We start from the raw sequence: 25,342 nt of genomic DNA, 5'->3' as shown, positions 1-25,342 counted from the left end.
ATGGGCCCTGTAGATCTGCAAACAAATCTAGAAATTTGTTCCTTTTTAACTTTAAAAATATGCGTAATAATTTCAAGTTCACAGAAAACTTACAAGAATAGTACAAAAACTTTCATGCACTCTTTACCTATATTCATTGACTTTTACCATTTTGCTATACTAGTCTATTTTTCTTGTCTGAACTATTACATGGTAGGTTGAGGACAACATGCTTTTATATTTCTTGATGCTTTAATACATATTTCCTAAAATCAAAGACAATTTCTCACATAAAACTAAACAGTTATCTAAATGAGGATATTTAACATTAAATTTAACACTTCCACATAATCTGCAGTCCATAATCCAGTTTCAATAATTGTCCCAGTAATATCTTTCATGAAAAAAATTTAAAAGTTTGAACCTAACTCATCATCATATACCATCTTCAGATGTTATTTATTTTTAGAGCTTAATCTGTGATAGCTGCTCAGCTTTTCTTTGTCTTTTGTAACTATGACATATTTTTAAAATACAGGCAAATATTATTTCTTTGGTTGGTTGGCTGGCTGGTTGGTTATTGATTATATGGCATGTTTCATGGCTATGACTGCAGCTCCCAAGGGACTTAAAGAGAAAGAAATTCAGCACAAAAAGCAGATCGAAAATTGGAGCAGATAAAATGTCCTAGATGTCTTGAAATATCATGGAATTATATAAAAATGCAAGTTCCAGTGAGAAAGTTAACATCTAATGTGAAGATTCTCTCAACAAAATATGGGATGTTTTAATCCATTGCTGTCTCCTCCAAAGGGGTCACCATCTCTTTTCCTAGACAAACTGGCATTCTCATCCTATCGCCTTTTGACAGGAGTTAAATTAACTTGTGTCTCCATGAATCTCATTGCTCAAAACACACCTCTCAACAGTCATGAAATATGAGTATCTCCAATGCAACCAGCTGCTATCTTATTTATAGAGTAGTTGATAGCTCTCCTCCCTCCCAGCTCATGTGAAAGTATAAGGTACATGGTATATTATTATTCAAATGCATTCCTTGTTTTTGCTCATTTTCTTATTTGCTTGTTTGTTGTTTTTTTAATGCCAAATAGTTCTGCTTTCTATAATTAGTAGTTATCAATATTAAATTACTATTAACAGTTATCAACCTGGCTTTAACTTCAGGTAAGAGCAAAGGCATTATGGGACATAAACAAGGTCACAAAATAAAATGCAGATACTCTAAATTGAAGTGTTTCAACAAGATTTCATCAATAGCTGTAAAATGTCCTGTCCTGTTTTAGGCGTTGGGATTCCAAAATTAACCAAGCAGATATACCTCCTGCTCTCTGGAAGTTTACAGTTGAGTGAGAGAGAAGGAAAATTAATTATGCAATTATAATGGATAAGAAAAACTATTAGGGAAGTACATCATGATGCTGAGGTACACAGGAGGATATGCTATCTAGATCTCAGAGCAAGGAAGTCTTTTCAGAGGAAGAAGATTCTTCAAAGCTGGGACCATGAAGATAAAGAGAAGATAGCCAAACCAGGACTGGTAAGGGGAAGAGTGGTTCAGGCAGAAATTATGGTCTGTATAAAATCCCAGAGGAGAAATAGAGATAGAAAAATGATAGGAAATGAAAGGCTGGTGATGTATCAGTCAGCTGTAAGAATGCTGTGTAACAAGTCACCTGAAAGTTCAGTGATTTCCTACCATAAGCATTTATTCTTTCATTCATAGGTTGGCTGATCTACAATGAGCTCAGAAGGATGTCTCAGATTTAGACTGTCATTCTTCTAGGTCTAGGTCCAAATGTGGATTGCAGTCAGGCATTATTCCATGTGTTTATTTTAGGGACCATGCTGAAATTACCCAGCAGTTACTGGCAGCAATCACTCAGACATGTTCTTCTCATGACAGGTCATTGTGTCTAAGCCCAAAGCCATGAGATGGAGGAATACACTCTTCCCTCGTTGAGGAGGTATGTGTGAATATTTACTCAACATAAACCTAGACTATCACATATGATACAACTGGATTATGGAATATAAAGAACTGGAGAGGTAAGCAGTGGCAATGCCAGCCATACACAGAGTTCAGACTTTATCCACAAATGGTTTTTAACTAAGGAGAGAGACAGAGAGAGATAATCATATTTGCATTGTAATGTGACCATGTTGGTTGCAGTTAGGAGACTAGACTAATACAGGACTACAGTGAAGCTGGGGAAACTGTAAGAAAGATATTATGAGGACACATTCATCTTTGAAATCATCTCAGATAAACTAAGAAAAATATAAACTAGCGAGACATTCAAGTCTACATTAGTGGTTATTTTTTACATCATCAGTCTAACAGGTCAAAACAAAAACCAGGATTAGCAGAGGGTTCAAAGGCCATAAACATTGGATTATAATTGGTGGTGGAAATTGTACTGAATTTACCTTGAATACTCTCATTTTAACTATTTTATTGGTTGTTTTATAGATATTAGCTTGCTTTATAGTACTCTTGCTGTATTATTTTAGGGTTGGGCTCTAAGAATTGTGTCTTATAGGATATTACTACTCAAAGTATGGTCCATGGATGAGAAATATCGGCATCACTTAGGTGCTTAGAGGTCTGTCAAAAATTCAGAATATTGGACGCTAAAATAGACCTATGAAATTAGAAACTACTAGCATTTTAATGTTACCCAATTTAGATAGAGAACAACTAAATTAAGTTTCCAAATATCTAACTAACCTGTCTCAATTCCATTCATGAAAAACTGATTCCTATGCACAATGGAGTCTAAACATCACTGTTATAGAATATTTAAAGAGGGACTACAAATCAGAAAAAAAGCCATCTTCACAGTCATTCAGTCAAAGCCCGACATTCATAAGATGTTATTGTCAGCAAAATGGTGCATGCAAAGATGTATTCTTCCAGACCTCTCACATCTAAGGAGCTTGCAATCTTGCTGGCTGAAAGTCACATAAAAGTTTCATACCTAAATATTGTGATGTATGTTAAGAGTGTTAATATAAAGTGTTAGATCGTTAGCAACAATCAGTATTGCCTTTGGGTTAGAAAACTTAGTTGAAGGTATGATATGCAGAATAGACTTTGAAGTATTGCTGGGATTCTGAGAGGCAGTTATGAAAGGAGAAGACATTCCAGGAGGCAGTTAAATGCAGAGAGTTGAGAAAAGGCAGGTGTATTAGTCCGTCTTTACTCTGCTGATAAAAACATATCAGAGGCTGGGGAGAAAAAGAGGCTTAATTAGATTTAAAGTTCCACGTGGCTGGGGAGGCCTGAGAATCATGGCGGGAGGTGAAAGGCACTTCTTACATGGTGGCAGCAAGAGAAAATAAGGAAGATGCAAAAGTGGAAACCCCTGATAAAATCATCAGATCTTGTGGGACTTATTCACTACCATGAGAACAGTATGGGGGAAGCTGCTCCTATGATTCAAATTATCTCCCATTGGGTCCCTCCCACAACACATGGGAATTATAGGAGTACAATTCAAGATGAGATTTGGGTGGAGACACAGAGCCAAACCATTATCAGCAGAGCATATAAACAAACAATGGCCGGGCTCGGCCTGTAATCCCTGTAATCCCTGTAATCACACCTGTAATCCCAGCACTTTGGGAGGCCAAGGTGGGTGGATCATTTGAGGTCAGGAGTTCTAGGCCAGCTGGGCCAACATGGTGAAACCGCATCTCTACTAAAAATACAAAAATTAGCTGAGTGTGGTGGTGGAATCCTGTAATCCCAGCTACTTAGGAGGCTGAGGCAGGTGAATCGCTTGAACCTGGAAGGCAGAGGCTGCAGTGAGCCAAGATCATGTCACTGCACTCCAGCCAGGGCAACAAGAGTGAAACTCTGTCTCAAAAACAACGACAACAACAAAATGCAACAATAAGGCTCCAAGAGAAGTTTAATCGATCAACCAAACGTGAAAGAAAGCAGAAGTTGGAGTATGCTTTGGAAACAGCTGGTTTAAAGTGGTACACAAAGGAAGCTGAAGTTAAAATTAAAGATACAAAGAGAAAGTAGGTGGTTTGAGTTAGGGAAAACGGTGGGATTCTACAGAGAGTACTGGTCAAGAACACATTGTCTGGAGCCAAAAGATCAAGGGTGAACTTTCCACTCTGCTCCTTAGTAGCAATGTGACCTTTGGCAAGTCATTTAATTCTTTCTAAGCCTGGGGTTTTCTCATTAGTAAGAAAGGAAGAGATTATACAAATCTTGCCATAGTTTTGTACAATAATAGCTCCCAGAAAATCTTACCTCCTGCTTTCCATTTCCAAGTTGACTCTCCTATAAGTCATGAAACTTATGAATTTGAAGCAAGCAGAAGCCTGCTAAGTTCTTGTGCACCGAGGCTTTTCTTTTGGAATGCCGTCTTGAGACCACCATGATATGGAGAAACTCCCCGGGAAGGAGCCCAGGTGAAAAGCCATGTGGAGAGAGAGGTCCAGCCATTCCAGGCTTTGCAGATAAGTTCAAACCCTGGCCAATTAGCCAGCTTAATGCAGCATATGAGGGAGCCCAGGTAAGGCCATCAGAAACACCACCCAGACAACAGACAGAATTACAGCAATGAATGAATCCTTATTGTTTTAAACTACTTAAGTGCTCAAATGTTTTGTTACATGGCAATAGATAACTGGAACATATCTCATGGATTGTTACATGCATCACCTCATTTCATCTTCATGATATTCTGATGAGATATGTACTTACTCATAGGGAGAACTAAATAAACATTAGATACTATTTTTTAAACTTGAAGACCGACCTCATAAAATACGGAAACATAACATGTAAACTTTATATGCTAGCCTACAATTTGTCTTGTCTTTCTTCCTCCTTTCTAATTTGAAAATATATCTTTTGGGGATTTTTTCCTTGTCAGCATACAAAGCTCTACTTCATTCTTTGTAATTATCTAGTATTCTACTGAATGGATATTTCATAATTCATATAGCCATTCCCCTTCTTATCGGCTTTATATTGCTTCTCATTTTTTAAAAGATTACAGACAATTTTGTAATGAGCATATTTACACATATATTTCAGTGCACATTTGTGAGTGTGTTTGTAAGATAAATTCCTAGAAGTAAAATTTCTGGTTTAAGGTGTATGCACATTTTATTTTGTGGTAGATTTTTAATCATTACTTTGATATCCAATTAAGTTGCAGAAATTCATACTCTCATCAAGAGCATATGAGACTGCCTGGTTCCCTTAACAAATTGTTAATAATACTATAAATTATTAAATATTAGTATGGCTTCTAATTTGGTGGGTTAAAAATTCTCATTTTTGTTTTAATGTGCCTCTACTTAATAGGACTGATGTTGAACAGCTTTTTGCTGGTCTATAGACTATTTGTAGTTCTGTTTTTTTGTCTTATCTGTTGTACATTTTTCTGTTGTGGTTCTAGCCTTATATTATTGATTTGCAAGAGTACTTTTAAAAATTATTTTAAGTTCTGGGATACATGTACAGAGCCTGCAGGTTTGTTACATAGGTATACATACGCCATGGTGGTTTGCTGCACCTATCAACCCATCATCTAGGTTTTAAGCCCCGCATGCATTAGGTATTTGTCCTAATGCTATCCCTCCCCTAGCCCCCCACGCCCGACAGTCTCCAATGTGTGTTGTTCCCCTCCCTGTGTCCATGTGTTTTCACTGCTCAACTCCCAATATGAGTAAGAACATGCAGTATTTGGTTTTCTGTTCCTGTGTTAGTTTGCTGGGAATGATGGTTTCCAGCTTCATCCATGTCCCTGCAAAGGACATGAACTCATCCTTTTTTATGGCTGTGTAGTATTCTATGGTGTATATGTGCCACATTTTCTTTATCCAGTCTATCATTCATGGGCATTTGGGTAGGTTCCAAGTCTTTGTTATTGTAAACAGTGCTGCAATAAACATAGGTGTGCATGTGTCTTCAAAGTAGAATGATTTATAATCCTTTGGGTATATACTTTATATATTAAGGGAAATTACTCTTTGTTCTTACATGCTAAGAATATTTTTTCCAGGTTTATCATTTTTTGACCTTTGTTTATAATATGCCATTGTTGCCACACTGAACTTTGCATTTTGTATAGTCAAATGCATCAGTCTTTCATATTTTCTTTGGGTGGTTTTACAGTTTAGCTTTATTTAAGTGCTCAAATCTTTGTTGCATCTGAGTTTTTAAATTATTTTTATATTTTTATAGATTCAAGAAGTACAAAGGCATTATATTGCATAGTGATGAAGTCTGGGCTTTTAATGCACCCATCACCCAAATAGGATACATTTTATCCAGTAGGTACATTTTTAACCCTCACCCTACTCCCACCCATCTGCATTATTTTTCAGTGCAGCAATTTAGATAAAGATCCTCTACATTATATCCAAATATCAAGCTAATATTGTCTCAATTCCATAAACTAAAATATCTATAATTCACAATGATTTGAAATCTCAATCTTATGAAATAGTGAATTCAAACTCATTTGTGAGCCCTTTTCTCTTTCATTCACCCTGTTTTTGTGCATGCCCCTGTACCAAAATGATTTCGTTATTGTAGCATTATGGAGACCAGTAGACCTAGGCTACTGAATTGCTCATATAAATAGATGAGAATATATCATTTTCATATATTTATATTTTCATAAGAAGTTTAGACTAGTCCACTCTAAAGAAAGTACATTTTTATAGGGATTTACAGGTCAATTTTGGAGTGACACCGTAAAGTAGGGAACCGTCCACACCACAACATGTACGTCTTCTCCATGTCCCCTAGGGCATGTTTAAAACATCCTCAGTAGTGGCCAGTATTGATCCCCTGAAGATACATTTGCATTTTGGAAATGGCAAAAGTCCTTCACAGCCAAGCAAGCTTAATAATTATGGGTAACTTGAGTAATCCCTTTATGATCAAAACCAATATTGAGGCTGAATAACACTGCTATTCTAGAAAACTAGTTCTCTAAAACATGCATAAAAGAGGGCTAATGGAAGAGAAAACAGCTCACAAATGAGTTCGAATTTAGTATTTCATAAGAATGAGATTTTAAATCAGACAGTTTTTCAAAAGATATATCCTAAATATGTTTGATTAACTCCCTTGCAATGGAGTAGACCTATAGCCTCTCAAGGTAATTATATTGAACTGATAACACTCAGTTGCACATGCATATCTTAGTATATTTATTTAACCATCATCAAAATAATGCAACCTAATGAAAAATGCAACCAAATGAAAAATGCAACCTAATGAAAAATGCTCAATATTTTAAATACAATTGAGCACAAATTCTACATTCACCACGATTACATTCATTTAAAAATTACCACGCTTTTGACAAAAATGCAAAAAGAAACCTCTGATAAAATTGAGAGATTTAGAGAGATGTACTTTTTTTCTTTAAAATTGAGTTAATGCTGCTATAAGTGTTTCTGCTACAGTGTTTCTCTAATAAAACAAATTAAGAGCTTAATTACTTTGTAGCCATATCTCCTAAAGAAGAACCTTATGAGAAATACAAAGTACAGATGTGAAGAGCATGCTTTTCTGCCCAACATGTAGAGTTGCACCATAGAGTAAAAGCTCACAAACAGAAACCATAGTCTGATGGTCTGTCTTCAGACCTCCAGCTCTGTTGTGTTACCTGGGGCTGATGTGACTCTCAAGATTTCTTATCTGTAAAATGAGATCATTAGAATCGCTTCATGGGCTAATTTAGAACCTTGCTCATCAAAGTGCGGTCCTTGGGCCAGCAGTGTCAGCATCATCTGGAGCTTGTTAGAAAAGCAGAACTTCAAGCCCGAGACCTCCAGAATAGCAATATCTGAGGGTAAAATCCAGCAATCTATGCTTTCACAACCTCTCCAGGTAGCTCTTATGCATGCTGAGGTTCGAACAGTGCTGATTAGAGAACTAAATGAATCAGATATAATTACAAACACTGCTTTCCATGAGTTCATTATCATTAGGTAAATCAGCTACAGTGAAAGTTAACCATGTGTATTGGAGGCCTGGGAATAATCAATTTTCTCTTAATTTTGGAAATTTGTTTCTTCTGTTTTTTAATCTTAGCATTATTTTGTCTTAGACAAGAAATTTAAACGTTTAATAGAGAAATATACTTCCTTATAATTTTATAAATATATGTTGACTTCTACCTATGTCCTGGGCCTTGCATTATATGCTGGGGTTCAGTAATCAAGATTGTAAGGGAGAAAAAGTGATATCTTTTATTTACCTATTGCAAGGTTCATGGCTGACACTTCCATAACAAGAGACAGAGTAACAGGAGAAAAGACAAATTTACTTAACAATGTTCGATGTGACATGGGAGTCTTCAGAAATGAAGACCCAAAGACCCAGGGAAAACGATGTATTTTTATATGAAGTCTGATGAAATAAGTGATGGTTGTGGGGAAATGTCATTGGACACAAGGGGTGTGATCTAATGGTAATAAACTGTGGGATACTTTAGCAAGGTCTATATGTTCATATGCTTGTCTGTATCTCTGCATGGCGTTCCTTCCCACGAAGAACAGGACACCTGTCACAAGAGGATCTTCAGGGGCACACGGAGGAGGCCAGACAGTGACCTTCCTAGGTTGTATGGCTTGGTTCTCTGGGGAAAGGGGTTCTAGTTTTTATACCCAAAAGGGGGAGAAGGAGGACAGGAGAAAGTAGAGTGGAAGAAGGGCAGAGAGATCTTTTGTTTCTGAAACCCTCACAATCTCCTTCAGCTCAAAAATACGGAGCATGCCAAGGCACCATGCCTCGAGGTATCATGTTTGGAACCCAGATTACATATCCTCTGCCTTCAGAGAGCTTATAGGCCAACATGAAAGACAGGCAACAAACCAATAATAACAGATGTAGAGAGGCCTATCAAAGAAACACCACTAGTTGTTATGAAAATATCTGACTTGGGTCTCCTACCTTTCAGTCAGAGGGTAGACATTCAAGAATCCATAACCCCCTGCACTTCATTTGCATTTGGGACATATATGTTCATATTTTCATTGTTCTGGAGAGAACATTTCAAAGGTTTCCTTGAAACTCAAACATGTTAAGACCTCTGCTAAAATCAACATTATTGGCCAGTTTATTATCCTGGTGTTTTGAATCCATCGTCTGGGTAAGATTTCTTTCCCCGCACCACTCTCTCACAAGAGTGTTGTTTTGGCTTGAATTACCCAGGTATAGATTCAGGAGTGTCTCATCCACAGCATGGAGATATCCCTTCTTCCTTCTTCTATAAAAAATTGAAAGCAAATTGTCTCCAGATATAGGCTTGATCAGGTGCGTGGCTGCACTGCTTAATTATAAGATGTGGTTGTAGATGAAATGTCCTAAGATGAGCTCTCTTAAAAGGACCTTCCCTGACATTTGTTCATCATTTAATTCACTGTTCTTGGAGATGAACAAGCAGTTCTGGTGATGTAGACTTAAAAGCCTCGAAGTTGATTAAAAGCTGTGCTTAAATCTGGACCAATTAATAAAAAGCCCCACAGGGTTAATGTTAAGGGTGGCTGTTATTACGTTTTTCATCTTCATTTCAGGGTTTCTGCAAGTGGATTAATCAGCGCTGTGTATTCATTCTACCACCAGAGCAACAATTCATTTTAATTATTATGTTACGAATACCAGCGACATTCAATAGACCTTGCAGAGAAATGTATATGAGTTTGGGCAAATATCCACTGTAGCACACCAGACAGATCAGATAATAATAGCAGCTGCAGGTTCTGGAACATCACAGAGTCCCTCCATGATACCCACTGAATTGGAATGTCAACCTGGTGATGTAGTTTATCCTTATCACCTAAAAAATTCTACAGTAATGGCAAATATAGCACATGTGTTTAAAAATCAGTATTCATATCACCTTTTATACAGTCCAAATAGCTTTAATAGTGAATGTCCAAGAGCCTTTATATTAATTGCTAAATGCCGATAGTAAGAAAGTAAATGAAATTTAACCCCAACCCTCCCTAGGTGCTGTGGGATATTTAATAATCCTAAGCCAATTAAAAATAGGCACAAAACCTTTATTTTTTATTTTCTCACTAATAAACTACTGTCTCAATGGGCCTCAGTTTACCACAATTGATTCTGAGTTAGGCAAGTTTTAAATCAAAGCCTCAGTTGGTGGTTTGGTCAGCCTCTTGGTTGAACAAAGGGTCATTTCCATTTTTATCACGTCCCCTCCACACTTCAAATGAAAGAAACGAGCAGTGGGCTTTGCAGTTTGTGTGGCCAGGATATACCTGGCTGCCCCCAGGTGGTCCCAGCCATGGGTCCTGCATGGTCACACCCATGCTCCCCCCTAGCTCCCCGGCCATTCTCACAACTTCAGCTTCTGGTAATTTTATGACAGAGTGAATAAGGGAGAGGCACTATTTCTATTTTTTAATGTCCTGTGTTGGACATTAACTAGCATCATTTCTCCATCTCCCCCTGGAAACCCACTACTGTCTCCCTACTCATGGATATATTTGGGATTGTAGCAAGATGGAAACCAAGCCAGCATGCTGCCTCCCTGCCGCGGACACTGCCAGTCCTCTTTCTCTGGGGAAAACTCCTTGCTGCTGCTGCTTCCTTTTCTCCCCCACCTGTTCTGAAAGGAACACAAATGTCCTGAGTCCTCTAGTGATGGGAAGAGAATTGCAACTAGGCTGGTGCCTGTTCTTTGAGGAAGACAGCTGCCTTCCCGCCTGGCTTCAGCACCTGTCCCCAGTACACTGGTCTGTCGAGTTGGGCCAGAGGCAGCTTCACATTTACAAGAATCACCAAGACTGTGCCATCAAGAGAAACAGGGAAGACCTACGGCATGTTTATTCACAGTTGGTTGAGAAACATCACAGATGAATGTGACTGTTATTAGAACTACCCTCATTAATAGCAATTGACAAGCAGTACCATTAGCAGTACACAAGGCACAAGATAATTGAAAAGTACATCTTTTTAAATAGATTTTTTTTTCCCTCAAGCCCGTTGTTACTCTGGAAATTGCAATGGGCAACTTCTTTTTCAGGCAATTTCCCTCCATTACCCAGAGCAGGTGTAGCCTAAAAGAAAACAGTCACAGACTCGTTCGCAGCAATAGGATAAAAACTAAAAAATTAGAAGCCTGGCTCACCCACCAGGAAAGACACTTCCAGTTCACCTGTTACATGGCTTAGCTGAGATGCTCAGTTGACAGTCATGATGTGGAACTGCCATTCTTTCCTCCTCGGTCAAACCTCTAGAAAGAGAACATAAGAGAAGTTAAAAAACAAACAAACAAACAAAAAAACAAAAAACAAAAACAGGCTGCAGAAGGCAGGTGGAGTGAATCTGTATTAAACTGTTGTGTGAGAACTGCCATAGGAAATAGGACTCTCTTCTCTCTCTCTGACCTTCTTTCTCTCCCTCTTTCTCTCCCTTCCCCCCCACCCCTCCGCCCCTCTTCCTTTCCTTTCTTCATGACTTGTGGCACTGAGGAAACATATGGATTACACATCCATCCTACTCTCAGTAGTTAGAAATTGTTGAGTGTACATAAGACACACTGTGCATTTTGCCAGTTTAACATCTATAAACTGTAACGTTAGCCTTCTGGCAGTGCATACCCCAGATTTACAGCAGGTCTGGCTTCCTTCTACCCTGCCAGACTCTCATGGTTTCAGTCACATGTGAGCTGCAGGAAAGCTGGGTCATTTAGTTAAGAGTGAAGGATGAGCAGGGGAGACTGTCCAGGTGTGTGGACCTGTGCATCTAAAATGACTTTCTATAAATATAAATTAAGATATGGTCTGGTTAAAGAATCTGTTCTAATGTGTGATTGTTTCCATCAAAAGACCTACAAAAGTATAAATAACCCATGACTAGAGATAAAACAAATCACTTTTATGAAAATAACACAGTACTAATTTAGAGAACTAACCTAAGTGCCCATCAACTAATCAGGGGAGGAAGAAAATGTGTTCTAGATACACCATGGAATACTACTCAGCCACTAAAAGGGATAAAATAATGTCTTTTGCAGCAACTTGGATGCAGCTAGAGACCATTATTCTAAGTGAAATAACGTAGGAGTGGAAAACCAAAAACAGTCTGTTCTCACAAGTGGGAGCTAAGCTACAAATATAAAAAAGCATACAGAGTGATATAATGGACTGTACAGACTCAGAGGGGGGAGTGTGGGAGGGAGGCCGGGGATAAAATAAATGACACATTAGGTGCAATGTACCCTACCTGGATGATGGATGCACAAAAATCTTAGAATTCACCATTGCATAATTCACCCGTGTGACAAAACACCACTTCTACCCCAAAAGTTATTGAAATTATATATATACATGTATATAAATATATATACACATACATGTCTATACACTCTTAAATATATACAGAAAGAGAGCACAGTTATCCAAGATTTGGAATGTTGTGAGAATTTTGGGACAGGAGATTATGTAGCTTTATACTAATAGTAGCTATAGCCTGAAAGATTATTTGATTGCAGAGGTACCGAAAGGTTTCCTGACCCCAGAGAGCTCCAGAGAGCTCTCCCCTGCACCTCATGTCCTGCTCATCTCCTCCTTTGGTGGAAGCCTTTAAATCTCTAGAAAGTGTCAGGTAAGGATAATGAATGTCTTGGGAAGGGAAACCTCCTAGGCAGTGGGTGATGCACATGGGTTGGTATTCCAGTTATCAGGCACAGAGCAAGGTCCCTGGAGGAAATAGACAGATGTGTTTGAAGGAGTGTTTGCAAGGGTGATGGGAGGCTCAAATGGACTCTCTGTGAGAAAGCCCTGGGTGGTCAAGAGAGAGTGGGAGTACCAATGGAGGCCACACTGTAGCAGCTTCTCCCTTCAGATTCAATTACATGACCCCAGTGCCCAACCTCCACTTACCATTTATTGTCTCTGTCTACCCTGCCCAGTGTCTCCCAGAAATACACTGATAAATAGCTTCATATGTAATGTGCCCCATGTCTCAATTTCACAGCCTTTTTGCTTTCCTTTCTATTTAAAATATAAACTGAAATTAAATACTTCTCCCAAAGAACTCAAAGCTGTAATAGGATGTAGTACTAAGAAGTGGCAAAGCAATCATCATGGAGATTGAATCATCCGGAGCAGCATGGCCACATCCTCCATGAACCTTGAGTAATCACAGCACATACTTAGGAGTTGGGAATAACACTGTCCTTTTCCACGTTTCGATTTTACTGAAGGGCAGAAAGCTCTGGTGTACCTTCCATTTGAGTTTAGCACAGACAGCATACATACAGATGCTCCTTGACTTATGATGGGGTCAAGTCCTGATAAAGCCATCATAAATTTAAAAATATCCTAAGTCAAAAATGCATCGAAAACATCTAACCCACCATACATTATAGCTTAGCTTAGCCTACTTTAAATGTGCTCAGAACACTTACGTTAGCCTGTAATTGGGCAAATCATCTGGCAACACAGTGCGCTGTAGAGTGCTGGTTGTTTGCTTTGTAATTACATGGCTGACTGGGAGCTGTGGCTTGCTGCCACTGCCCAGCATCAGGAGTGAGTATCCTACCCCATATTGCTAGCCTGGGACAAGAGCAAAAATCAAAATTCAAGTACAATAGATGTATAACAGTTTTGCACCATCATAAAGTTGAAAAATCATAAGTCAAACCATCCTAACTTTGGGACTGTCTGTATAATACCATATAAATATAGTATAAAGAGGCCTGAATGCAAAGCCAGAAGATTTGAGCCACAGTTTTGATGCCACCACTTTGTAGTTTTGTGACTTTGGGGAAGGCAACTAACTTCTTGAATAATTGAGTCTTCACATATTTAAGCCGGATTTAATAATATAGGGCTCACAATGCTGCATTAAGACTCTACAGACATTAAGTGATTTGGAGACATTGTGGAAGCAACAATTATAATTATTCCTCTTCTTGATTCAGTCCTGAATGAGGTTGGGTAAGCCCTGTGTGGGACACTCATTGCTCTGCCCATATGGCTGTGCTCTTATAGACTCAAGGCATGCTAGTCCCACTACCACCCCCAGCACTTACACTTCCTTGCCTGAGGTCTTTTTCTGGCTGCTGGAGCCTCCCTTGACACCCATGTAGCATGCAGGACATGCTGGAAAGTGAGGCACCCATTTTCACCAGAGCAGCCTTCAATTAATGACGAATGGAATTTGCTATGTAAATTTACCAGGTCCCTCATGCCTTAGGTGGGATAGCCCTGGGGTCCCTATCCATACATGTTATCAGTGTTCTCTGGGGGTATTAAGTTCCAGTCACCCATAGTGTAACTTGATTGATAGCTTAGCTTTTGTTGACATCCCCACTTCACTATCTCACCTAAAATTCTGCAATGGGCCACAGCGAGGAAGGGAAATGGTTCCATTTTGACAGCTGCAGTACCTCTTCAGATCCTTGAAAGACCATTCAATCATTACATTTGTCAATACATACTCTGTCCTTTAATACTTATCTTTAGTCCATTTTCTGTTGCTTATAATACCTGGAACTGGGCAGTTTGTACAGAAAAAGAATTTATTTCTTACAGTTACGAAGGCTGAGAATTCCAAGGTTGAGGGGGCCCATCTGGTGAAAGGCTTCTTGCTGGGGGAGACTGCAGCATCCAGAGACAGCGCAGGACATCACATGCCAAGGGGTGTGATGCTAGCTCAGGCCTCTCTTCCTCTTCTTATAAAGCCACCAGTTCCACTCCCATTAGAGCAATTAGTGGATAACTCACTAATCATCCATTAACTCATTAATCCATTAATCCATAAATGAGTTAATCCATTATGGGGGCAAAACACTCATGATCTAATCACCTCTTAAAGGCCCCACCTCTCAGTATTGCCACATTGGAAATTAAGTTTCAACATGAGTTGTGGGGGAAACATTCAAATCATAGCAATATTTAACTTAACCAACCTAAGCAGTTTTGCTTGATAAACAACACTCATGCTGTTGCCTTCTTATCTATGAATCTCTTAGTACTTGTGTAAGATGTCCACACAAAATTATTCTTTTTTTTTTTTTCAAAGGGTGTTGAGCAGCTGGTAGCAGGTGATGGAGAGAGATTGAATGGAGAATCAAAAGGCCGGGGTGTTAAGCGCAGAGAATCTTTTTTTTTTTTTTTTTACAAGAAAACTTTAATAACAGCACCTCTGTACAGAGAGCTGTACAATCTTCCTCTGTAACTACCAAAACTGATGTGTTTAAGGTGTTTTTTCTGCATCCTTGAGGAGCACAGGAAAGTCAGGACCCTGGGGTCTCCAATGCCTTTTATGGAGATAATATACAGTTAAAAAATAGTCCAGGGTAGCCTTGAAGGAAAAAATCTTGGGCAGTAGATAACAGACAGGTTTAATGTTCATGAGGAGAGGGGTAGAGAAAAGTTGCTAATCAAACTGCATGGTTCTCGAGAAAGCTCCGATCATCTTTGCCTTGAATCTTTATTTTGTGGGTATCAGGAGTCTTCTCAGCAGCAATATTGGACACTCCATTAAGGCAGAGGAAAAAAAAGATTTCTATTTGTTATGTATATCCATCCAATTATATTAGTTTCTTTCCATCCACCCATCTATTCATCCATCCATCCATCCATCCATCCATCATGCCTTCTAGCCCTCCTTCCAACCCTTCTTTCATCCATTTTTATCCCTCCTTTAACTCCTCCCTCCATGCTGCTTTCTAGTCGACCTTCCATGCCTTTTTCCAGTACTCCTTTCCTCCTTTCTTTCATTCTTTTTTTGATCACCTTTTAAAATTGCTACTTTCATCCATTCATCCAGCCTACTATGTTCTTCCCTTTTCTCATTCATTAATATTCTTAATAGTGGCACTGGGGCACAATAGTTAAGTTTCACACTCTGGAGTCAGGCTACCTGGGTTCACATCCATTTTCGTCAGTCATTAGATGTGTGCCCTCAGGCAATTTACTTAAAGTTCCTAACTCGAGGTTCCTAGTTTCTTTGTCTATAAACTGGAGTTAAAAATAACCCCTACTATATGGCTTATTTTGAGAATTAATGTACATATTATACATACAGTAGAGACTGACTTGTATTAAGTGCTCTGTAAATAGTCATTGTTGTTGTAAGTATACTTCTGGTATTGAGTTTCTGCAAAGATAAATTTTTAAGACATAGCCCTTGCTTATAAGGGAATCCTATGCCTGGAGAAAGGTAATACAGCATCAAAAGATGAGCAAGTAATTCACTTCTCAAGAGGAAGATTAGCTCACTGTGTTCATTTCCTAAAGTGTATAATTCTGCATTATTGCCTCTGACAAATGGTGAAATATTTGAGGGCCCTGTGTTTCCAAAGCTCTGCTACTCTCTTACAACTCCCGACCTTTACCCTGTTTCAGTTATTTTCTATCAAGTGTGTTCATCTGAAGCTTGATTTGCACACTGAGTTTCTTGCCAGCCTCCTGCAATACAATTTAACCTGAGAGGCAATATAATATTCTTGTTGGGCATAGCAGCAGCTCAATAGAATAGATTGGGAACTCTCGCCAATGGGAATATGATTTAGGTCCCCTTGTTATGAGGAAAGCTCTGCATGCTCTTTCAGCTCTGTTGAGATGAGGCCTTTCAAACAGCAACTGTGATTCTGATATACTCGGCCTAACTCTTTTTTTTTGTATTTCTAGTCCCTCACTACCCTTTTTATTTAAAGCTCAAAGACTTTAATACCCAGACAATTTTAAATGAATACTTAAGAATTGTCAGACCTAGTTTGAAAAATTAAGCAAAGAATAACTTAAAGTTTACTTTGGGGGTCTACTGAAACTCCTACCAGGGCATTTGAATAAACCTGCCTAGTCTCCTATGTCTCAGAAGCAGAACTTTACAAACTTGTCTCTACAGACACACCGAGATCCAACATTTCCATGATCAGTCAGAAAACAAAGATTTATAACCCTCAGCTGGTGCCTATAATTTGATGTGATTTCAAGTGCAGTATTAGAAAAAAATAGCTTAGACCATGCTGTGGCAACCGAAAAATCATAAAATCTCAGTGGTTCATTACTAAACTTTTATATATAAAAGTGCATTTCTGGCTCATGAAGAATCTGAGGCAGGTTGATGGGAGCTCTCCTCCACCTTGTAACTCAGGGATCCACGCTCCTTGCATGTCCCATTTCCACCATCTCAACATGGAATTCCCAAGGTTACTGAGGAAGACAGAAGGGTAAGAAGTTGCTGAGAAATTGCTCTTTCTTCTCCTCACTGCCTCAGCTATAAATTGACATCCCTCGCTGCTACTTATCATCTATTGATTAAAGCTTATTTGTCTGCATCCTAACGGCAAGGGCTGAGAAATTCAGATGAACACATAAAATATTTGTTGCCCCTGAACATCTCATTCGTAATTGGTATAGATACAGACATTCCAAATCCATAAAAGAAAAGAGGTGCCAAAATGATAAAGGTAATGAGGGATGTAGCTTGCTTCTAAATGACTATGAAGGGGCTCAGGCAAGAATTGTTGAGACCAGAGGCTCCATCCTAAACAGCCCAGCCACCAGCACATTTCTTGAAATTCTCATGGCCTATCTTTAGAACTAAACTTTTCATGAGTTTAAAAATATAAAATTTCAACCTCGTTTCACCAATGCTGAGAAGGTGACACATATTTATACTTAGATTATCTCCTAGCACAACATATGCCCTCCCAAGAATCTGACTTCCCTAGTTTAATGAGAACACTTTAAATGTTTAGTGTTATTTAATGGTGGTGATGAGGGTGCATTTAAGATATGGGGAAATGTCGCCGTTAATTTGAAAAGCCTGCACCATTGTTGAGTATTAGTCTGTACACCTTGACTGCTACATGCCAATCAGAATGCTTTATACTCTTTTTGATTAGCTTTTATCTTGTGGCCCCCTCAGTGTCCAGTCATGAAAGGCCATGAACCCAGGGAGTAGCAGTCTATGCAAAGCCTACTGAAGATTAACAAGGGCCTGCTATTAGAATTTCTTCTTCTCTCTCTATTTCTCTCCCTTTCCAGCCAGGGAATTTCACTGAACAACAAAGGCAAGTCTTACACTAGTGAGTCCTAGTGATATTGTCTTGCCTTCAAAGGACAAATAAAGCTAGAAACCTTCTAAGATGAAGCATGAGTTTGCTTGTTTCCAGGTTTTTCTGGTCTCAGTTGCCTGGGAGCTGCTCTCACACTCCTCAGTGTCTCCTGGACACTCCTTACCCCAGAGTCTAAATCAGATGGTACCCCTCCATTCTCAACATCCTGATCACCTGAGCTCTGAGGCCTGCCTGGCTCTGCAAACCTCTTCCCTTTGCTTCTACAACCCAACCCGATGATAGCTCTTTGGAAAGAATTAAGCTAATACCTCATATGAAATAATTATTTCGTTAAGCAAATTCTTATCGCATAGCTACTGTCTTCTAGGCTACACTGTACGTGACAGGAAAAACAAAAGCAACATCGGTTCCCTTTTTATTGTGCAGTTTACTTTCTAAAAGTGGGAAACAGGTAAAGAAATTAAGATGATTCTGGATGATGATCAATGCCACAAAGACAAGAAAACAGGACCATGTGATAGGAGTGACTGGGACCAGGGACACCCTGCACTGAGTGGTCAGGGAAGGCTGCCCTGCCCAGAAGCAGCAGCCCTGGCACGATGGGTGGGGAAGCCAGGCAAAGGTGCTAGGAATGAGCTCAGAATACAGGATGGAAAGGACAAAATTCCCTTCTTCCTCTTCCCACACCCAGAAAGTAATGTGGTGCTCCTTTTTCTGATCTCCATTCTAGTGGCCTAGATCCTCTGTGTAAGCAAGGCTATAAATTTTATATTAAATGTAATAACTGAGCATCTGGAAGAAAGCTCTCATTTCTCTCTTTGCTGAATTAGCATCTCTTCACAGGGCTAAACAAAACACCTGCCTTGATCTGTGGTCAAGCTGCTGTGACTTAACTTTCTCTGTTTAGATCAGTGGCTGATAACAAATTATGATTGAAACAACTACTCATTTTCTGCTCACTCTCAATCAGGCAGACGACATCCCTCTAACTGATTAAGACACTGGGGGAAATATTTTCCCTGTTCCTAGTGACTGCTGATGGACGGCACTGATTCGTCATTGCTGTCCAACCCTTCTTCTAGGAGGCTATCAATTTCTGCAGATTCCTTGGCTGAGTTCGCTGCTATTTATTTCAGTTGCTGGAAGAATTGCCTCAGAAGTACATGTGGCCATGTACACAGTGGGAACTCAACAAGAATGATGAAGACAGGGTGAGAGAGGTAGACATGACATAGACTTACCAATTAGATCAGCACTGCACTCACTCAGAAGAGGTCAGCCTCATTACTCTTTTTTACACCATAGCTTCTTTCTCTCTCCATCTTTTCTTGGTGTGGCCTTGTGCTGTATTCTCAAGGCAAATGCAATAACAAGGAAGAAAAGGAAAGAAAAGATGGATGCCACCCAGGGTGGGTTGGCATGGGCACAATTATGGTCTTCTAAAAATAAGGGACTTATCTGGAAGAAGATGACTTAATAACCAGGAGTTCACAAGTCCATACTTGATGTAAAATATATTCCTGCTCCTCCCTTCCCCTTTTTTTTTTCAAAACAAATAACTTGAAAATCTACAATATGTCATATGAATCAAGCAAGGAATGGGGTCTTGAGGAGGCTTAATTCAGAGCCCTATTCTGTTAATAGCTCGCGGGCAGCTCTGGGCAAATTCCTCCGCATTTCTGGTTTTCAGTCTCTTCATCTGCAAAGTAAGGGCATTTGATGGACAAAACTAAGGTCTCTTTTTGTCCTAAAATGCCATCATTACTATGCAGTAGGTAAGATTAAATTTAACTGAAGTAAATAACTTTTTGACAGGCACTAGATTAAAAAATTTGAAAAAGGAAACTTTTTAATGTCTCTTTCTAAAAACAAGCTATCCAATATATCCACACGTTAAGCTCTGACTTCTTAGTGTAGGGACACTCTGCCTAGGGCTAGATCAGACAAGTGGGAATCCTGAAAATGTTACAAGAAGAAACACTTTTGTTTTGTCTTATTTTGTCTTGTTTTGTTTTGAAGAACAGTTTTAAAATGATTCTGAAAACAGTATTGTAAGGGAATGAGAAATCAGTGTTATTAATTCATTTATCTCCTTGTTTGCCAATTTTAAATTAATTAATTTATTTTCTATGTTGTTCTAGAAAACGTTTAAAGTGACAGAAGAATTAATAATACAATTATCTATCCATTAGCTGCTGTTTAATTTTGTTTACCAAGACCTAAAGATCTATTTGTTGATATTTTAAAGGCAAAAGATCCTCATTGTCCTGTAAAAACTGGTGATATGTTTAAAAATGTTTCTTCCTGGGCCTGCTTACAAATTTTCCTCAATCATACTCTAAAGTCGGTTAGAATCAAACACTTTTGAAAAACATTTCGGGAGAGTGTCCCAAATCTATTTCACAAAGTTTAACTGGGTGTTTAAAAATGCCAGGGAAGCTGAGTCTAGCTGGGGAGATAGGCATAGAAAAAATAAATGACAATCCAGGGCCAAGCTGTGCATCCCAAAGGGCACCATGCCAAATGCACCTGGGGCCAGGCTACACCCACATGAGGCACAGCCATTGAGCACTTTGTAATCTTTAATCTGCGGGGTTTGCTCCCTTTTTAGCAGATCATTCAACCTTTTCATGAAGCTCCTCCCAGTGTCCTGAAATGGCAGTAACTCCTAGGGTAGGCCCCGATGGTTTCCTGCCTGATATGTGAAGATTCTGACTCTTTCAGAGGTCAGAGGTCCTGCAGCCCCCCATGAAATTTCTTAACATTGACCAAAGAATTTCCTTCAATGATTGGAAGGAAAGTGGTTCTCAGTCTTGGAGTCACTGTGAAGATCTTAAACATTCTTCTGCCTAAGCAGCATCCTAGACTAATTATAATTCACCCTTCCTTAGAAGTGGAGGCCCAGGCATAAAGTATATTAGGTAATTCCAATGTGCAACTGAAACTAAGAACCTCTGGCTTAATGTATATTCAAATCTGAGCAGAGTGGCACATAGAATTAAATTCATGCTAATGTGGAAATGACTGATATCATTCACTTTTATAAGAAGCTTTTTTAGATTAAAAAATTGATTGACTAACCGTAATTGTACATAATAATGGGCTACATAGTGATGTTTCAATACATGTAATGTATAGTGATAGATCAGGGTAATTAGCATATCCATCATTTCAAACATTTATCATTTGTGTTGAGAACACTAAATATTCTCCTTCTAGCCACTTGAAGCTATATATTATTGTTCACTGTAGTCACTCTATAGTGCTATAGAACTCCAAAACTTATTCCTACTAATTAGCCATAGAGGCTGTTTTCGAAAGGGAAAAAAGTAAGGGAGGAACAGTAGCAAACAACCTTAAGATAGTCACCTGGTCTCTCTGAGTCTCTGTAACTTCGGTTAATGATAAAAACAACAAAAAATTAAAAAACCTAACAGACTTCCAATGAATGCTACATTGCACTATTTTTAACCCTCAGATAACCTTAAAGATGGGTATCTTGAGTCTCAATTTAGAGGTGTGGAGAGGTTAAATAATTGTACAGGAGCTTATAATGAGTAAATTCTGAGGGAAGATTCAAAACTATGTATCTCTCTTTATAAAGTCAATGTTTTATAAGAAACAGGGTCTAATTCAAAGGATAATGGGATGGAGCATATATTGTGTCTTCCTCTTAATAGATTCTGTATAGGTTGGTCTCCTTCAACACTCCAGGGGGAAGGATTTTCACACATATACTCCCTCGGAAGAAAATTCCTTAAGTAGGTCATTCTGGGAAAGGGCTGGGGAGATGAAAAGAGCAGGTGCTTAAGATTTCTTAAGCATGACAGAGCAACAGGGCTCTAGGCAAATTGGAGGGGATGACTTGTTCCTGAGTAGCGTATTTAGGAGCAAAACGGAAGGGGCCAGGCTCAGACCTGTGTAGCAACCTGTCAAGGTGAATTAGGGTTATGTTGATTGCTTACTGAAAGGTTCTAAATGCAATACAGAGGTCACCTATAATCGTCGGAATTGTACTGCTTCCCTAAATGACATGCCGTCTGGCTCTGCCTATCCAGCAGTGATCACATTAGAGTCAGACCTCCATCTCCAAGCAGTCAAGGAGTATTGAATTTGCCTTTTTTTTTTTCTGAGCAATAAAAGCAGACTTCTAATTTAATTAATCTTATTCTTGATTGCATTAACTACCCACATGGCCAGAAAGTACAGCTTGGACCTCAGGCAACCAGACACTGTCCACATTAACCTCTCAGGCATTGAGGTTTCAGGGTTCCCATGAAAGGACTGATTCATTTTGCTGTTGATCAGAAGTCTGATCAACAAAGAGCCAGCCAAAAGAGCCCTGCTGTCTTTAGCTATTCGATGCTCTAAAATCAAATTCTAAATCGGGGATGGAGGAGGATCCAAACATTTCTATAACAGTCTTTTGATCTGAGGAATACAGAGCTATTTTCTTTGAACCAATGAAGCCTTTTATCCTCAAACTTATATTTCCAAGAAAGCAAAATGATGACTTTACAGTGATAGACATTCATTGGGTTTGATCTTGACAGTCTGGATATTGAGCCATTGGTATGTGGGACTGAACAGACACTATATGTTGCTGACAAAATCAGTCTGTTTTTAACTAGAGCTCAAACAAAGGTACACATGAAATCAAATAATTTAGAAAGTATTGGAAGGCAGCATCCAAAATAATACAGGAATAGAAGGGAAAAATGTAATGAGGTGACACATAATAGCGGGGAAAGTAATGTTTTCTACTTAGGTTACCAAACTAATCTGTACAAAAGCAGTAAGAGGTATGTAGCCTTGAACAGCAGTAGGTATGGAAAAATACTTATTGATTATAGTAGATGAGAAAGCCAATAAAAATTTAAAAAAATGATGCAACTGATAGAAGCCAATGTTACGCTAGGCACTGTAGAGTCACTGTTGGTGCCCTGCCCAGATCTGCTTTATTAGGCTGATGCTTCTATCCCCTAGTTCCTATGAGTGTTGGCAGCTAAATAGCTCAGAGCTGACCCCATTGACTGAGAATTGCCTTTGGCTGCTAGGAGCCACATTGCCTGAACGGTAACACTTTTCTCTGGTAGCCTATAGCCAATGATTGATGGAATTACAGGTGCAAGAGACTTACAGGATCCTTTGCCTTTGGAAATGGGGTTCAAGTCTGTGTTGCTGTTCACTGTCTAGCACTTCCTATGGGATCAGCATGGACTCCAGCTGAGACAGCATCCTTGCTTGGCTCTTTCTCCTAGACAACCTGTTTCCCTTACTCTCATTCTTCTGAAAACAACTGCCCAAATAATTACTTCCCTATGCTACCATCTCAGGCTCTGCCCACCAGGAACTGGGCCTAAAACTGTCTGCATTGATGAGGTTCTTTGTCCAGAACGAGAGGGCTATCTTACCAATCTACCTTGCAGCATCCGAAAATTGCTAGATTTGCAATGCTTCACCCAAAGAAGCCAGATCACAAGCTAGAAGACTTCCACAGGGAGGCAACCCAGATGATGAAAAATTGAGATTTTTGATGTTTAGAAACTGTTTTAAAGATCGAGATTATGGAACATGTTTGGAAAGGCCTAGAGCTGGATGGGTACTGAGAAACTGTTGGTTTTTTCCTGGAAGAAACAACACTTGTTAGTCTGGTGGAAGAGGGTAATATTCATTTACGTGGCTCCAGAAGGAAGAAAACACTACAAGAGGACTTCCAGAGCACAGATTTGGGCTCAAAGTAAAAGCTTTCTGCAGAGATATCCTGTATCACAGAATACAAATTCTGAAAGAAACCAAAGCTATGTCTTCTATGACCACTTGCTTTACTCAGAGATCTATGAAACTCATGGAGGTTAAGCATCTTTGTCAACACCACACTGCTGTAGAATAGCCCAGCTAAAAGCAGCACCTCTCAGACTCCTGTGTTTCTCCCTTGTAAGTTGTTTATCTCTGTCACACTCCCAGTTAACTGGATCATCTTTTTTTTTTAAGATCCATTGTGTGTAAGAAGTAAAATTATAGCATATTCCAAGACATCTATTCACTTAAAAATATTTATTGAGCATTTATTTTGTCTTAGGCAGTGTTCAAAGAACTTGGTGTTAAAATTAATTTTAGAAAGGAAATTGGAGGGCAGGCATGGTGGCTCACCTGTAATCCCAGCACTTTGGGAGGCTGAGGTGGGCGGATCACAAAGTCAGGAGTTCGAGACCAGCCTGGCCAACATAGTGAAACCGCATCTCTACTAAAAATAGAAAAAGAAAAAAATTAGTTGGGTGTGGTGGCAGGCACTTGTAATCCCAGCTACTTGAGGGCTGAGGCAAGGAGAATCGCTTGAACCTGGGAGGTGAAGGTTGCAGTGAGCCAAGATCGCGCCACAGCACTCCAGCCAAGGCAACAGTGCGAGACTCTGACTCAAAAAAAAAAGGAAATTGGAGATCCTTGCCCAATTTGTATGTGTCCATATCTTAAATAAGGTAAAGAATCTTGCACAGAGAGGAAACCTTCCCTGTGTCCTTAAATATATTTGGCAATGAAGTAGAGTGAGGCCTCAGTTTGGGCTGATAGAAACCTGAAGAAAATGAGGATCTTTGATACCAGTCTGATGTATCAAAATAAAAGATCTGATAGAAGTAAACAATATCCAATTTCTTATTCTGTCATTTGTTTTCCTCTTCATTGTTCAGAGAAGAAAGAGGAGGAGGAGAGAGAGAAGGGGGAGGAGGAAGAAGCGAAGGAGGAGGAGGAAGAGAAGAAAGAAGAAGAGAAAGGGGGAGGAGGAGAAGGCAGAGGAAGAGGAAAGAATTGAGTGATATGATCTGATTTCAAGTGGGTCAAGGGTCTTATATTCACCAGTGTGCTCTTTCTCTCTCCTGACAAATTAGCTACCATTCAAAGTTCTCTGTAGGTCAGAGTATTTACTTAGAACTGTGGGTGTGCTGCCTAGCAACTGGAATGGTAACCATTTCACCTTGGTTCTGACAGGTGCCTCAATTTGGCCTCTGTTACTTACTCAAGATCCTGGCTTCCCCACTGGAATCAGGGGAATTCATCTTTAACAGCAGCACCTTTCACCAGCTCTCTGAATACAAAGATCATCACTGTAGTTCTATTCCTCACCATTGGAAGTTTCAAGTTCTAGTGAAGGAAGAGTCTTCTGGGCTCTCTTGAGGGACACTGTTTGGAAAGGCCTAGCAAGTCATATATGATAAATCTACTTTAATATTCAGATCCAGATTTCAGCCAACCAAACTGTCAGCACCACTGGCAACTGTGTAAATCAACAT

The 25,342-nt window shown here is 39.3% G+C and overlaps 2 long non-coding RNA genes across 2 annotated transcripts in view; both read right to left on the bottom strand.

Moving 5' to 3' along the window:
* LOC107969947 (uncharacterized) overlaps positions 1 to 13,812 on the bottom strand; it is a 104,712-nt gene extending 90,900 nt beyond the window's left edge. Inside the window, exons 1-2 of the long non-coding RNA XR_001712128.4 lie at positions 13,428 to 13,812; positions 11,149 to 11,249 (exon numbers count right to left, since the gene is read on the bottom strand). This is a non-coding gene — a long non-coding RNA (uncharacterized LOC107969947). The remainder of the gene's footprint in view (positions 1 to 11,148; positions 11,250 to 13,427) is intronic.
* A 5,216-nt stretch (positions 13,813 to 19,028) lies between these two features.
* On the bottom strand, positions 19,029 to 25,102 carry LOC129138153 (uncharacterized). The gene is made up of 3 exons (XR_008541190.1): positions 24,909 to 25,102; positions 24,207 to 24,300; positions 19,029 to 19,397 (listed from the first exon to the last, which is right to left on the bottom strand). It is a non-coding gene; the product is annotated as an uncharacterized LOC129138153 (long non-coding RNA).
* Between the last annotated feature and the right edge of the window lie 240 nt (positions 25,103 to 25,342).

Source organism: Pan troglodytes, chromosome 21 (genome assembly GCF_028858775.2).
Source record: "Pan troglodytes isolate AG18354 chromosome 21, NHGRI_mPanTro3-v2.0_pri, whole genome shotgun sequence".
NCBI classification, from domain to species: Eukaryota; Metazoa; Chordata; class Mammalia; order Primates; family Hominidae; genus Pan; species Pan troglodytes.
The sequence above is the reverse complement of the archived record's forward strand: the minus strand, read 5'-3'. Positions and strand labels throughout refer to the sequence as shown.